Here is a 17,192-nt window from a genome sequence, read left to right on the forward strand (position 1 = left end):
ACATAAAATTTTTTAATTGGACAACACACACAGTACATGCAAAGCAAATTAAGATGAAATATTCGCAATATACACCATAAAAGGCTAATATATAAAGAACTCTCAAAAACAAAGGGAAAGGAGAGCATTTTTGCACCCCAGGGGCTGCTTCTGGTCACTCTGCAGCCGTCACCATGCCACAGAATGAATATACTGAATTACACTGTAAACACTGCAGATAACATTTGGATTACCATGAGACAAAGAGAAAGAAGGAAAGTTGAGAGGCTCATGGAATGTTCAAAAAAGGCAAAGAAAATGATTGGTCTGAAGGCTAAGCTTAATTATAAACAGCACCATGCTGAGAAAATACAAATAAAAAAGACTATCAAGATGCATGAAAAGAGAAACATCAAACAAAAGAATGATGAAAAGACTCCACAGGGAGCAGTACCTGCCTATCGGCTAGACAGAGAGACAATCTCGAGCTAAAGTACTTTCCAATATGATTAAAAAGAAACAAAAAGAGAATGAGGGAAAATGGGAAGTCCCTCTGCCCAAAGTATGTGCCCAGAGAGAAACAGAAGTATTAAGTTATTCAAACAGGAAAGAGAAAGAAGAAGGCATGGAAGAGGATGGTTACTGAAGTCTGCTTTGCTGGAGATGGCTTTACAAGAAAACCACCTAAATATGAAAGATTCATCAGGCCAATGGGCTTGCGTTTCAAGAAAGCCCATGTAACACATCCTGAACTGAAAGCCACCTTTTGTCTACCAATACCTGGCATAAAGAAGAATCCCTCATTCCCACTGTATACAACTTTGGGTGTTATTACAAAGACTGTCATTGAGGTAAATGTGAGCAAATTGGGCCTTGTGACGCAAGGAGGTAAAGTTATTTGGGGAAATATGCCCAGGTTATCAACAATCCTGAAAATGATGGATGCATAAATGCAGTCTTACTGGTTTGACAGCAATTTCATATATAATTGTTGAGCACTACACACCAATTGAAAAAACTACCATCACTGTAATGTTTCTGAATACTATCAAACAGCCATACCTGTCTGCAATCATCAAGAGATTATTAAATTGTAAACATTAAAATGGGAAACAAACAAACAAAAAACAAAGGAAAAAGGACCAAAATCAGATACAAGATAAAAGACACAGTCAATTCACCAAAATTAAAAGGGCCCTCAGATATATAACAATTGCTCAAATTCACTCAAAATTAGAGAAATGCCAATTAAAACAACACTGACATACAATTTCTCATCTATTAGACTCACAGAAATTTTAAAACATGACAAAACATTCCATTAGTGAGGATGTAAAGAAAACAGGCACTTACATACACTGCTGACGGGAATACAAATTGGTACAACCATTCTGAAGGGAGTGTTGGTAATGCGTAACAAAATTGCATATACACTTACTTTTGGTCCCAACAATTCCACTTTAAGGAATCCACCCTGGGAATATACCTCCAAATATACAAAGACAAATACACACTGCGGCATTCTTTGTCATTGTAAAATATTGGAAACTTGGATGTGCCATATTAAATTACCTTCCTATGGTAGGAATATGGCACATAGGAAAGTGACTGAATAAACTATGGTACATCCAAGTTATGCAACTGTGGGGAGAAATAAAGAATGAGGAAAATCTCTATAATATGAAATGATTTCCAGGACACAGTGTTAGCTAAAAAAGCAAAGTCTGAAAAAAGCAAAAAAATACCTATAGTATGTTATGTTCATGCAAGAATGAAGGGGGATATAAGAAAATACACATTTCTACTGAAAAAGCAAAAGAAACCCAAAACACCAGAAGGATAAACGAGAAACTGAAGAGACAGGATACCTACCCCGGGCAGGTGAGAAAGGAAAAAGGCATGGGAACAGTGTAACAAGGCTAAGGATGGTGTGACACTTCTCTGGATACACGATATATTTTGTAATAATTCTGACTCTAAGAACCATAGTAATTTCCACATGCTGACATGGTGTCGGAAAACAAAGAAAACTTCAAAAACAGATGGGGGTTTGCTGAAAGAACACAGGAGCCAACCTGAAGGAGCCCATAACAGCCAATGCTGGAACAAATATAGCAACAAAATAAATGATAGTACTAGATTAAAAACAAGGAGTAAAATATTAATGAGTCCATACTGATATAAACAATCTGATAAGTAAATGGAGGAAAAGGGACAACTCTTCTTCCCAATAGACTACAATAAGTAAATTAACACAGGAAGCAAAGTGGGAAACAATCAACATCAGGCAAATATCACAAACACTGCAGACAAGATCCACTTGATAGATGCTAAAGTTAGAGAGCAATAGTTTGAGGAGAAACAGGATTTACACAGTCTCCGTGTAGCTCCAACAAGATACTTACCAACTAAAAAGGGATAGTAACTTCATAGTGTAAAAACAGCACACTCAAGTGATCAAGTGATCAAGTAATCGTAAGTAGTAAGACATATATCATAAACTCCTCAATACAATGCACTAGGAAAGACACAACATCACTTTTGTGGTATTCTTGCCAAAAATTCATAGGCTCATTCCAGTCATGAGAAAACATCAGACAAACCCAAACTGCGAGATATTCTAAAAATAACTGATCAGTACTCTTCAAAAGTGTCACAGTCATAAAGAAAAGCAAAATGTCAGAAACTTAAAAGAGACTACGGAGAAATCGCTAAATTCAATGTGGGTTCCTATATAGGACCCTGGGACTGAAAACGGACAGTAGTTGAAAATTTGGTTTCACTCTAATAAGAGCTATAGTTTAATAATACTATGCCAATGTGAATTTCCTACTTGTAATAATTATATTAGTTATGTAAGATGTTAGCATTAGGGGAAATGGGGTGAGGAATGTAAAGGAACTCTGTACTATATTTGCAGCTCTTATGCAAGTCTAAAATTAGATTAAAAGTTTTTTTAAAAACAGTAAGAAATTCTGAACAAAGGTAGAGGAATTATCCTTTAAATAAAAGGAGAAAATCTCTTCCAGTGAGGCCAGAATAAAGGAAAAAGGAACCTATAGAGACAGTGAAGAGTAACACGGAAAATGGAAGGTTAAGGCAGTTCATTTTTGCTATCTTTTACTTTCTCGTGAAATAGGAGTTATCATTTGACCCCCTGTATAAAACAGCACCAATGAGGAAAATATAGTAGGTCCTCCCTTTATCCATGTTTTAGTTTTCCACAGTTTGTTATCAACTGTCAACCACGGTCTGAAAATAAACTTCTCTTCTTTATAAATTACTCAGCCTCAGGTATTCCTTTATAGCAACTCAAACAGACTAAGAAAATATGTTATAATTGCTCTATTTTATTATTACTGTTATTAATCTCTTATTGTGCCTAATTTACAAATTAAACTTTATCATAGGTATGTATGTATAGGGGAAAACTTAGTATATATAGAGTTTGGGACTATCTATAGTTTCAGGTATGTGGGTTTTGGAACATCTCCCCCAAGACTATGGGAAGACTACTGTACATCATTATCATTCAGCTCTGGAAAAGACCAAATAAGGCAGACAGAGAAACATAAATCAAATTTCTGTGAATTACAGAGATAGGTACTAAATATGATATGTGTATTATGATATTTGATGTAATATATATATATATAATAATATATATTATTTTTTTTTTTTTTTTTTTTGAGATGGATTTTTGTTTTTGCCCAGGCTGGAGTACCAATGGTGCTATCTCAGCTCATTCTTTAAGTGCTCTTGATCCACTCATATTTATTTCTTAAAGGTCTTCTTGTTTGTAACTTTGATAACAAAAACATGGGGTAACAAGACTTAAGAAGTTATGACCTACAATTTGTGCTGTTTAGCTTATACATTTTCTAATTTTTATATGAATTCACTTATCTTTGAAAGCTGTCTTTAAAACAGAGTGATAAATTACTACTACAAAACCACCACTGATGTTCAGCCCTCACAGGCCAGTCATATTGGAGGCCAAAATGTCATAAGTCATCTCTGGGGGTTCTACTATAAATGAGCCAGAGGTATTTGCTAACAAAAGAGTGTAAGAACCAAAGACCTACAAAGTGAATTATTAATTAGAATTTGTCACCTCAAGTTTAAAATCCATCCAACTCTTTGTAGTTGCTTTGATTTTACTACAAAATCATATTTTATATATACATACTGAATAGACCAAATCTATACAGAGGGAAATCTTATAAGATCCTTTTCCAAATTTTAGTGAGGGAGAGTTTTACACTCTACCACTCTTAAATGCATTTAAGGTCTTCTTAGCACCCAGGAAAGAGAGGGCAGGAGGTATTAGATTTGCCAGGATCCCTAAAACCCCTTCAGAGTCTCCATGACAACACTGAGTTTAAAGATTCAGAAGTCTAATGATAAAGGATTTATGGCAGGAGTGTTGTTGAACACAAATCATAATGTGAGCTTTTCAAATTCAGGTACTCATATAACAGGTGGTCTGAAGTGGTATGCCCAAGACACAGGAGGGCAGATATAACCACAGCAGACAAGATAAACATGGCACATTACACTGGAATACGAATTTACATTGTTTTTCACTAAAATACATATGATGGAATCCAAAGCAAAATTCACTTGAATAAAAAAACACACGTAAGTCTTCAAAGAAATTTACTGAATTTTTACGATAAAATATGAGTCTTCAAAGAAATGTCTGAAGAGTTATTACTCTTTCTAAAGGTACTTTAGTTAAAAAAAAAAAGTTTGAAAAGTACTATGAATGATGATATACAGGATCAAGAACTTCTGACTGGTGAGTCAAGGACAATAAAAGAGGTAAATAGAAAACACTGAGAGCAAAAACTAGCAAAACTTGGGCTTGCTTTGAAGTGATTTTGCTTAGTTTCTTTAGACTTGATATTCCAGAGATCAGTTATTATTCTAAAGAATTTTTTAAGTGGCTCTGTTTCTTTCACTTTTGATGAAATCTATTGGAATATGCCCATCTTTTCTCATTCACGGATAAATAGAAAGAGAATGGTAAGATCAGTTTTTTCTTTACCATGAGAATGTTTATTTTGCAAGTTATTTTAATTCTTTAGCCACAATTTCCACACATTTTATATTGCCACAACTTTTAAAATACTTTCTAAACATCAGATACAGAACTTGTTCAAGGTTAAAAAGGAAAAACATATACTTTCTGTTGAATAATATCACATTATATTTAACCTAAAGACTATTAACCTTTCGAATATCAAGAATGGAAGCAGCTGGAGGTCATACTTAGTTGTAGGTCCCAAAACAGCCCTGAGGTCCTAGAGGAAAATATCTTTTATAAACCATAACAAAATTCTCACCTCCAAATAAAGTACTATGAAATTTGCACAATTATATCTGTATTCACATCTTTACAATATCCAGAAACCTACTGGATTTTTAGAAATTACAATGAAAACAGGTTTATATTCAGAAAACAGAGTTTATACCAAGATGACACTGCTTGAAACCTGGAAAAGAGTTGTTTTGATTTCATAACTGAATATTAATCTTCAAGTTGAACTGACTTGTTTACAATAAAAAATTGAGTTACAATACATGACTCCATTTTAAAACTATATGTTCAGAGTTGAAAATATCCAAAATAAAGAAGTTTTCAGTCAAAACAATTTAAAATGATTTTGTTTCCTATGATGACAGTTCTCCTAACAAGAAGAAAAACCAATCATTTTCCTTATTGTCCAATGCAAAAGAACTGAAAATGGCTGACCACACAATATGCTGAAAGTATATTACATTTATTTTTATAAATAGAATAACCAAAGAAGATAATACAGAATAATTTACATTATTTTTCTGTCTTTATATTAACAGCTATCTGGTATCTGTAAAAGCTATTTTGCTAAATATCTACAAGTTCTTTTACATATTGATAAATTAAGTTCAGGCTACTTAATAAGATAAACACATCAAGCCAGGCATGATGGCTCAAGCCTGTAATCCCAGCATTTTGGGAGGCCAAGGCCGGCGGATCACTTGAGCCCAGGAGTTCAAGATCAGCCTGGGCAACCTGGCAAAATCCCATCTCTAATAAAAAAAAAAAACAACAAAAATTAGCCAGGCAAGGTAGCACACACCTGTGGTCCCAGTGACTCAGGAGGCTGAGGTAGGAGGATCACTTAACCCGGGAGGCAGAGGTTGCAGTGAGCCGAGACTGTGACACTACACTCCAGCCTGGGCAAAAGATTGAGACTCTGTCTCCAAAAAAAAAAAAAAAAAAAAGATAAACACATCAGTCTAGATAATTCAAAAGTAGAAAGCCCTAACAAAATATAGTTAATTCTGAATTATATGTATAATAAACAATTTAAAAGTTAACCTAACAGATTTTCAACTATGCCTATCTCTACCACCATAGCCAACTCTTAGGTAACAAAATTGACTGTTTGCAGAAGTCTTTTTAATTTCCCCACTCAGACTGTGTTACAGAGAAACTAATGAGAAGTAAAATAAGACTCTCAAAACTAAATTACTCACTGAAAAGAAAACTAGCTGTAAATTAACTCCAAATTATCGGCATGCTGTGGCCTCATTCTTCATAGACGGCTGAGTTCCAGAACATTAGCAGTGAAGCCAACCAAGAACCAAGAGAGGTGGTCATCTCTTTGTTGTTGTAATTGATTTCATTCAAAGATCAAACAGGTTACCTGTTATTTGGTATTATCTGAACTGCTTTTCTCCCTTAGCAATGGATAACTGGAGAGTTACTTTTTGTTACTAAATTCACAAAACCATATAAAATAAATCCCTTCAATATTCACAGGTAATTTTTTTTAATGAAAAAGGCTCAAAGTAAATAATCTAAAAATATAGCTTAACATATATATAGTTACATATAGAAATATTTATAGATATGTGTATATACATAAGCTAGTGCACACACATATATTTCCTCACTCTGTCCACTGGGAGGGCCTAGAAGCAACGACATTCCAGTAGCAATGAGCACACGGAGTGCCCAGATGTTGGTTTCCAACACTACTCTCCAATAGAAGGAATTAGTGCTCCTTGGAGAAAAGGCTGATTCTAGGCCTGTGGTAGGTGAGCCTACAGCATTTTGTAATACCAGAAAGTTAAAAGTGCTCAAAAACAAACAAACCAAAACAAAACAAAACAAGAACAGAAGTCTCACAATGATAGGAGTATGTCAAAGGAATACAGGAACCAACTAAAAGAGCTCCCAATGGCCAAAGCTGAAACAATTTGAGCAACAAAGTAAATGAAGTACTACTGGATTTACCCTTAAGTATAAAATAAATATCCATGAGTCAGATTGATATAAATAAATGACTGAAAGGGGAGAACAGACAAAAAACCCTTACAGAAAATGTTTCAAAAATTTATGTAGACACTCCACCCTTAAAGAGGTAGAGCATAATTCCCCACTCCTCAGTTGTGTGCTTCAGAGAGACTTTCTTCTAAAAAGTACAATATACAAAAGGAAGGGGGAAAAAGAGTAACTTTACAGTGGACAAAACTGACGAACATTATCTCAAGCCAAGTAGTCAAGGTTAATATCAATGACATTATCATATTAATAGTTTGTATTCTTGGCTGGGTACAGTGGCTCACACCTGTAATCCCAACACTTTGGGAGGCTGAAGTGCACGGATCACCTGAGGTCGGGAGGTTCAAGACCAGCCTGGCCAACACGGTGAAACCTCTCTCTACTAAAAATACAAAAATTAGCCAGGCATGGTGGCATGTGCCTGTAGTCTCAGCGACTCGGGAGGCTGAGACAGGAGAATCGCTTGAACCCGGGAGGCAGAGGTTGCAGTGAGCCGAGATTGCATTACTGCACTCCAGCCTGGGCAACAGAGTGAGACTCTACCTCAGAAAAAAAAAAAAAAAAAAAAAAAAAAAAAGGCTGTATTCTTGATATGATGTGATGGGAATGGCACTTTACTTCAGAGATCTTCCTCCTAGAAACATATCACCCAGTCAAATTATGAGAAAAACAGCAGACAAGTCTCAACTGAGGGACAGTCTACAAAATACCTGACCAGGCAGTAATCTTCAAAACTATCAACTTGTCATGAAAAACAAGGAAATCTGAGAAACTGTCAAAACGAGAGGATACGTGACCACTAAAGGTAATATGCTATCCTGGATGGGATCCTTGAACAGAGAAAAAAAAAAAAAAAAAAAAAGACATTGGGGAAAAGTGAGGCAATCTGAATAAAACATGGACTTTAATAATTGTGTCAATATTGGTTCATTGTGACAAATGTACTATGCTAATGTAGTATGTTTTTGTTTTTGAGATAGAGTCTCACTCTGTCATCCAGGATGGAGTACCATGTCATGATCTCTGCTCACTGCAACCTCCGCCTCCTGGACTCAAGTGATCCTCCCACCTCAGCCTCCCAAGTAGTTGAGACCACAGATGAGCACCACCACTCCTGGCTAATTTTTTGTATTTTTGGTAGAGATGGGGTTTCACCATGTTGCCCAGGCTGGTCTTCAACTCCTGAGCTCAAGTAATCCACCCACCTTGACCTCCCAAAGTGCTAGGATTACCAGCATGAGCCACCGCACACAGCCTAATACCTTATAATAGGTGAAAGTGGGTATGGGAAGCTCTATTCTATCTTCACAGTAATTCTGTAAAACTAAAACCATCCAAAAATAAAAGAGTCTATTACAAAATAATCTAAGAATACTGTGCTATATTTTATATAACTACTACTAACACTTTTTTTTTTTTTTTTTGGAGACGGAGTCTTGCTGTGTCACCCAGGCTGGAGTGCAGAGGCATGATCTCGGCTCAGTGCAACCTCTGCCTCCCAGGTTCAAATGATCTTCCACCTCAAACTCCCAAGTAGCTGGGATTACAGGTGCAGACCACCACATCCAGCTAATCTGTATATGTGTATTTTTTAGTAGAGACAGGGTTTCACCATGTTGGCAGGCTGGTCTTGAACTCCCAACCTCAAGTGATTCACTCACCTCAGCCACCCAAAGTGCTGGGATTACAGGCGTGAGCCACTGTGCCCGGCCTAATAATTTATTTCCATACACTTGAAAGAAATAGTCTAAATGAAATTTAATTACAGGTTGATTATCCCTTTTCCAAAATGTTTGAGACTAGAAGTGTTTTGGATTTCAGATTTTTTTGGCATTTGGAATATTTGCATATGCATAATGAGGTATCTCCAGGAAGGGACCCGAGTGTAAACACAAAATTCATTTATGTTTCATATACACCTTATACACATAGCCTGAAGGTAAACTGATATAATACTTTTAATAACTTTTTGCATGAAACAAAGTTTGTATACACTGTACCATCCAAAAGCAAAGGTGTCACTATCTCAGCCATTCATGTGGACAGTCCGTGGTTGTTTGACATCACCATCATTCCTGTCTCTGAATTTATATGCTACTAATAACCAGTCATTTCTTACACATACACATGGCATTGTATTGCCCTTTGTGGGCATGCTTGCGTAGGTGTATCTGGGTGTATGAGGAAAAGATATATGGCAGCTGAAGGGGGCAGGCAGGTCTTTTTTCTCTTGGGGAAACTGCTGTACACCTGCATTCTGACTTCGATTCATCACATAAAGTTGGGTATGGAATTATGTACTTGTAGCATCATGTTGGGCTCAAACAAGTTTCGAATTTTGCAGCATTTTGGATTTCAAGATTTTGGATTAGGAATGCTCAAACTGTATTACTATTTTAACACTATTTTGATAAAAATTCACATTCAAATTCTTGTATTACAAAACTCAATGAACTGAAATCCTTAATACCATTAACTTGGAAATTTAATGAGTCAAATTTACATGTCAGGCACTGAGCTAGATCCTACGGATTCAACAATGAGCCAAAAAAGAAAATAAGAAATGGACCTTACCTTCATGAAGTTTATAGGCCACTGAACAGAAAGACAATCTTATAGTCACATGAATAAATGTAAATTGCAAAGTGTGGGAAATGTATGATGCTATTACCTTAATGTGGGAGGTCAGCATATTCTCTAAGGATGCAAAACTTCGGCTGAGGTATGAGGGATGACTAGGCACTACCAAGTGAAATGAAATGAAAGTAAAGAAAGAATGGTCCAGACAGAGAGAAAAGCATGTACAACAGCCTTGCAAAAAAGGCAGGGAGCAAGGTACATACAAAGGACTAAAGAAGGCCAGCATGGTTGAACGGGAGACTTACGCATAACATGGTACAAGATGAGTTTGGAGAGCTAAACGTTGTTAAGCAGTTTTATTTTGATACTAGAAGCAATGGAAAGCCATAAAAGCACTGGGGGAGGAAGGAGAGTGACAATCAAATGTGTGTTTCAAAATAAATCACTGTGCCTTCAGGATGGGTAATGAATTAGAGAGGGGCCAAAGCAGAAGTGGATAGATATGAATGGAGGCTACTGTAAAAGTTTCAGGCAAGATGAAATGGCAGTAGTGGAAACAGGAAGAAATAGAAAAATTCAAGAGTCATGTAGAAAGTAAGATTTTAAAAACCTGTTGATCATTGGATCTATCAGGGAGAGGGACTTAAGGATCACTTCTAGTTTTCTGGATTTTACAATGAAAAGATAATTGTGTCACTCATTGAAAAAAGGAACAAAGAAAGAACCAACGTTGTACAGTTTTGGTAGGGAGGGAAGGAGAAATCAGTTTTATTTTAGACATACTGGATTTGAGATACCTTTAAGATATTCAAGAGAGGATGTCAACAAGACAACAAGACATACAGATCTACAGCTCAAAGGAGACAGAAAACACTCATGCCCTTAATGAAGCTGACATCTTTAACCTAGAAGAGCAGCTAACTATAATCCCCAAACATCCAAGAAAAACATTAGACTTAGACTTTGACCATCTGGATTTAGTTAAAACAAAAAGCTGAGAGAGAACATGGCAATAACACTTCATCAGCTAAAACAAAAACTGCTAGGCACCATGGGTAACAGATTTTTAAATTCATGGCTCAACAACATGGGAATTATGTATCATATCATACCATGTCGCATTTTAAAATTTTATCAGGGCTGGCCAATGTTGTTGGAAATGTTCTGAATTTGCACTGTCCAATAAAGTAGCCACTAGCCACATACGATACTGACACTGAAATGTGGCTGGTACAATTGAGGAACTGCATCTTTTATTTGTATTTAATTTTAACTAACTTAAATAGCCACATGTGGCTAGTGCCCCTGGCATTAGACAGTGCAGGTTTATAGCTTCCTCATATATTTCATCTGATTCCCCAATACCTACTTTTCAAATTAACTGGGAGAGAGGTGCGGTGGGTCGAGAGATTAGAGGAACAGAAAAAACATCCTTTCCATTTTCTGCTTATTACTTGAATCTTTATTTCAAGAATTTATAATACTTAGGCTAGATGCATTGGCTCACGCCTGTTATCCCAGCACTTTGGGAGGACAAGGCGGAAAGATCGCTTGAGCACAGGAGTTCAAGACCAGCCTGGGCAATATTTAGCACTGAAATAAAACAGATAAGGTCCTGGCCATTTTAGAGATTACAGATCACGGGCTTATATCCAGGGTCTCTTTCCACTGGGGGTGTAAATTCTTGATCCATCCCTTTGTAGGTGTGTGACCCTGGACAAAGCACTTTACCTAAATCTCAATTTCTTTATTTCTAACATGGTGATGTTATCTGCTTTACCTATTTGGAATGGCCGAAGTAAAAATAAAATGAGGATATATGTGAAAGTGCTTTGTAAATTATTACATGCTAAACAAACAGAAGGTATTAAACAAAGTAACATATTCTTTTTCTCTAGGGCAAAGATTTCCAACCAGTGTGCCAAGAATGGATTACAGATGTGCTGAAATTGTGACCCATTCCCTCGCACCACAGCTTCCAGGGAACCAGGGAGAGCCTGGCTCTAGTCTGCCGTACAATTATAATCATTTTTTATGTGTGCCATGATGACTATCTCAGGCTAGCAGAAACTGGAGTTGGTGAACTGACTCCCTCCTCTGGATGATTTAGGGCTTACCACTAACTCTGTTGCTTTTATGATCCTGTTCCAAAGGCAGTATGCCACTGTTCCCCAGGGACCAATGAGGCTCAAGGTTGAAAATCAAGGAGCTGCTAGTCCAATGCTATCACAGATACACAAAAATAAAATATAAATTCTTATCTTAGGTGAGAACATGGCAGACACTGCCATATTTTCACAAAAGATTTGAGCAATCGCCTGTTTTGCAACTACCTTCAGATCCCCAAATCTTTGTCTTTCAAGAGAGGATGTGATTTTTTTCCAAATACCCAAAGTTATTCAGATTCTAGTGACTGAGGTCATGAAGTGATGATGCCCGGCAAGAACTTTTCATTTTTGTATGTCTCAATCTGAACTGACAGTAATACTAGAAGAAGATTTCAAAGCAGATTGCCTACTCTGAAGAACAGCATTCACTTAAGTATGTTCATTAAGGGAAAAAAGTGTAATTTCATAAAGAGACTTTATATTCCTTTTTCAGGAACAACTAAAGGTTTAAGCAACACCTGCCTATGCTCATCCTAAGACACAGGCTCAGAAGGAATGGAGGATAATGGAATGAGAGATGGGAGAAAGAGGAGAACAGGAATAAAGGAAAAAGAAAAAGAAAATAAATACTTTTGTCTCATAAACAATATCTGTTAATGTGCAAGAGCCATTCGGTGGCTTCCATGACTGCCAAAAGCTAGTCGAGATCAAGGAAAACAAAATTATTTTCAGACCAATAGTCTTTTTCATACATCCAGAAGGAGTGCCACATATCTGACTTTTAGTTTGTCATGGTCCTAAGTCATCAACTTCCATGTTAAGTGGAACAACTCACTTTCCATTCTGTACAAATATTTTAGTTTTTCATCCATAGCCATATTAAAGTTTCCTGTTTAATTTACTCCTTCTTCCATTCTGAATTGATTCTTTCCTCCATCATAAATTTATTATTCTAAAATTTATTTATACTTCCAGACTCTTACAATGCCCAGTTTATTACTTATAATCTTCGTTTTCACATTTTCCACTCCTCATATACACACACACACCATCTGTTTATATTATTTGAATCTTCATTTCAAGAATTTATACTTACAATTCTTTATTTCAAGTAGGTGTGTGTGTTCTGATACACACACACACACACCAGAGACTTATATCCATCCCCATAGGAAACCCCTACCAACTGCCTCCTCCAAATTCACTTATTTTTGTCAAACTTCTCAGTATGATATTCAACTAGATGTTCATCCACTGAAGATTAAGAAAGGAAATGACCTTTTCTTAACACCTGATAGAAGATCTGGTGATATATCTCCAACTCATTTCAAAAAGGACATAATGGACACATGGTAGAAGTTGTCTACAGTAGTAGTCTGGAGTCAGACAACCTAGGTTCAAATCCTGGCTCCACCAGTGCAATTCTGAGCAGACTAGTTTAGCTTCAGTTAATCATTCAGCTTTATTTTCTTCACCTATAGAAAGAGGACTTTAGCCACTTTATAAAATTACCAGATGAGATAATAATGTAAAGCACTTAGCTTAATGCACATAAGCAAATAAATGTAATTGTTACAGTGTTAGATATAAACTATCTTCCGAATCTGTCATTACCTTAAAAGGAAACTAATTTAGCATAAGCTAGTCTGTTATTGTTTTTGAGATGGAGTCTCACTCTGTTGCCTAGGCTGGCGTGAAGTGGTGGGATCTTGGCTCACTGCAGTCTCCGCCTCCTGGGTTCAAGTGATTCTCCTGCCTCAGCCTCCCAAGTAGCTGGGACTATAGGCATGCACCACCACACCCAGCTAATTTTTGTATTTTTAGTACAGATGGGGTTTTACCATGTTGGCCAGGCTGGTCTCGAACTCCTGACATCAAGTGATCTACCCGCCACAGCCTCCCAAAGTGTTGGGATTACAAGCGTGAGGCACTGTGCCCAGCCTAGCATGAACTATTGTCTAAAAACTTATGTTGACTGCTCCCCCAAGTGAGGTTGCTAGACAGAGGAAAGCTTATTTCATTTTGTGAGCAGAAGAAACTGGTTACTCAAGATAGACTACGATGAGCTGTATAGGTCTCTTCAAGTTAACATTCTAAAAAAAAAAAAAGTATCAGACTTTTAGAACTGCAACCCTCAATCAACAAATAATTCACAACCAAATCGGTAAGTTCAAACATGTACTCTAAAATTTACATTAAGTTTGGAAGGATACTAACTTATTCACAAGAGAGAAACAATCATTAAAATATCTCATACACAACGGAGGGAAAGTGGATGTCAAGATAAGCAACAACATTCCAAAGGACCACACCACTGAAACATCTTGTTTGTTCTTCCTAGCAAAGCCAAATCAAATCCTAAGGTACATGCCTCAAGCAAAAACAGTTAAGAAAATGAAAGCAAAATGCAACTAGAATTTAAATCTTTTACTCTGAATTGTGCCTAGTAGCTTGGTGATATTTAATACATATTAAAGATAAGCACATCAGTTTGTAAATCCACTGGATCGCCAGAGCACTGACCACAAACGGCTATCCCTAAAAAGAAACCTCAAAACCACAAATCAGGAAATGAAGTGGGCAGCCTCATTTCCTTCTGTAAGCCTAGGAAGGAATTTAGAAACACTAACGTTTTAAAGTAGAGATTTCAATATGAAACTAGAAGAATCCCCGCATTCTCCTTTCCTTGGTCCCAAAGCAAACAATTTACAGTTTGAGAAAACACACAAAACACACACACACGCACGCGCACACACACACCTGTTTTCACTAACTTCAACAAGACACTGCCTAAGTGGAAAACAAACACATACACACACGTTTTCACTAACTTCAAGACACTGCCTAAGTGGAAAACACACACACACACACACACACACACACCTATTTTCACTAACTTCAACAAGACACTGCCTAAGTGGTGGTTTTAATCTATCAAGAGGCTGTATATCTCCTTTGAGAATTTGATAAAAAGAATGGACACTTTCCCCAGGGGGGGAAAAATTCACTCAAACAAAACTGCATATAATTTCAGGGGTGGGAATGAGGAAGACCCCTGAAAGTTGATGACCCTTAGGCCATGAACCCCAAGTCATCATCCAGGATTAAGGCAAATCATAATCCAGGGTAAACCAATTTATCAATCTGAATAAAAACTAAAGTAACTTAGGCAGGGATTTAATCCAGAAAATAAATTAGAAATCTTTTCTGTTTTCTCAGATAAAAGTGTGTTAGACTCGGTAGTTGGGAGAAGACGTGGGTCATGCTAAGCAAGGAAAACAAAACAAAAAACACCACAGGACAAACGAAAGAAAAGTAGAATTAAAACAGTAGTAAAACATAGTCATCTGTAGCCGCTCTGAGAGAACAGCAATGAAATGGCCAGTTAGGCCGAACGCGGAGGCTCACCCCTGTAATCCCAACACTTTGGGAGGCCAAGGCGGGCGGATCATTTGAGGTCAGGAGTTCGAGACCAGGCTGGCCAACATGGTGAAACCCCGTCTCTACTAAAAATACAAAAATTAGCCAGGTGGTAGTGGCGCCTACCTGTAATCCCAGCTACACGGAAGGCTGAGACAGAAGAATCCCTTGAGCCTGGGAGGTGGAGGTTGCGATGAGCTGAGTTCGCGCCAAAGCACTCCAGCCTGGGCGACAGAGTGAGCCACCGTCTCAAAAAAAAAAAAGAAAAGAAAAAAGAAAAGGCCAATTCCTGAAGCCTTAACAGACAGCTGACTTAAGGTAACCATTTCTGGTGCACATTTCTATGCCAATTAAGTTAATTAAATGGCAAACGTGAACACACCCTTACAGGTGAAAGTATGAAAGCAGAAGTTTATGAAAAGTTCTGGATCTCTTCCGGCTTTTACTTATCAAATAAGAACGCAGTTAGATGAATTTTATACTTTAGGAGAAAACAGGGTAGGGGCGGGGGACAGAAATCCTAAGAGTGGCTAAAGGATCTGTAGGAAGTGTAAAGTGTAAACTTTTTGAAATCAAAGGGCTTAAGAGGAAGGTAAGAACAAAAGGAAGTAATAACAAAATAAAGTAAAAGGGAAAAACGTCTAGCGTCTAAAAACTTTTAAAAAAATTCTCTCCTTTTCCTAGACACGTAAACAGTAGTAACTTGGCAAACAGTAACGGAGCTGAAGACAACCGCACAACTCTCTTTCCAAAACTCCAGCATTTCTTGAACGTCCTCAGACACACAGTCAGGCTTGGACATTTCACAGGCAAGACTCCTCCCTGCACCACTGCCAGAAGAACCTCTCAGAGGGACTATCACTCTCTCCCTTCCTCCTACTGCGGGAGAGAGGAAGTTGGGGATGCAGGGAGAGGAGGGGAGAAATGAGGGTTGGACACCAAGCCTGAAGGAGGCCCACTCCGACACTTTGTCAAGAAACGTCCGGATTCCGGATCCTGCAACCCCTTTTCCCACCCAATGTATGCAAAGCCAAGAGAGTGCCTCCCTGCAAGGTCCGGTCCTACACCTTCACTCGGCTGTTTCGGGGGCACACTCAGAGGAACAAAAGGAATGAAGGAACAGAAACCAAAGGCATAACACTTGGGCAGATAAGGCATAGACTAAGGAGAGGTGTGCCCTGTAAAAGTCCGGAATGGCGAACCCGGAGGCAACGTGTCCGCCCCACCAACCACCTCAAACCATCTTTCCCCCGCCTTTTCCCAGGCGAGCCAGCTCCGCCCTCACCTGTCTTAGGGTAACTCGGTAGCTTCTTAGTCGAGGCTTATCCCTTCCGCCGCTCCCTGGAATCGCCTCAACCCTGGCAAGAAGCGAGCGGAAACGAGACCCGGACCTTTTCCTTCTTCCTCCTCCCCTACGCACCTCGGCTGCTCGGGGGCGGGGAGCAAGTGCAGCTGTCACAAATTCACACTGACCAACCGCCGAGGACAGTCGGACTGGAGACCTCTCAACCCGGCCTCCAGAACTAGCACCAAGATCAGCGAAGCCGGAAGTCAGGAGACCGGAAATAGCGTTGTCCCTGGCCCTGGACGGCCTCTCTCTCCCTCAATCTGGCCTTGCCCGGCCACGTCTCGCTGGTGCCAGCGCACCTCCCACGAGGCTCCCTCCGCCCTTCTCCGGGAGGCGGGCTGCGCCCCTCCCGCTGCTGCCCTAGCAACCACATCCGGGACTCCGGCGGTGTCGTTGCCCGGGCAATTTTCTGGCAGCGACC

The 17,192-nt window shown here is 38.4% G+C and overlaps 1 protein-coding gene and 1 pseudogene across 5 annotated transcripts in view; one reads left to right on the plus strand and one right to left on the minus strand.

The window, feature by feature from the left end:
- The window catches only part of ARFIP1 (ARF interacting protein 1), a 124,959-nt gene extending 107,877 nt beyond the window's left edge, over positions 1 to 17,082 (minus strand). The window contains exon 1 of one of the 5 annotated variants that reach the window (XM_017871116.1): positions 16,844 to 17,082. The gene's annotated coding sequence lies outside the window, so the exon portion shown is untranslated. Of the gene's footprint in view, positions 1 to 16,708 lie in introns of all 5 variants that reach the window. The other 4 variants (XM_017871114.1, XM_017871112.1, XM_017871115.1 and 1 more) reach the window with 4 other exon arrangements.
- On the plus strand, positions 174 to 949 carry LOC108529046 (ribosome biogenesis protein NSA2 homolog pseudogene; annotated as a pseudogene).
- Positions 17,083 to 17,192: the final 110 nt, after the last annotated feature.

Source organism: Rhinopithecus bieti, unplaced genomic scaffold, assembly GCF_001698545.2.
Source record: "Rhinopithecus bieti isolate Rb0 unplaced genomic scaffold, ASM169854v2 scaffold_3878, whole genome shotgun sequence".
Taxonomy (NCBI): domain Eukaryota; kingdom Metazoa; phylum Chordata; class Mammalia; order Primates; family Cercopithecidae; genus Rhinopithecus; species Rhinopithecus bieti.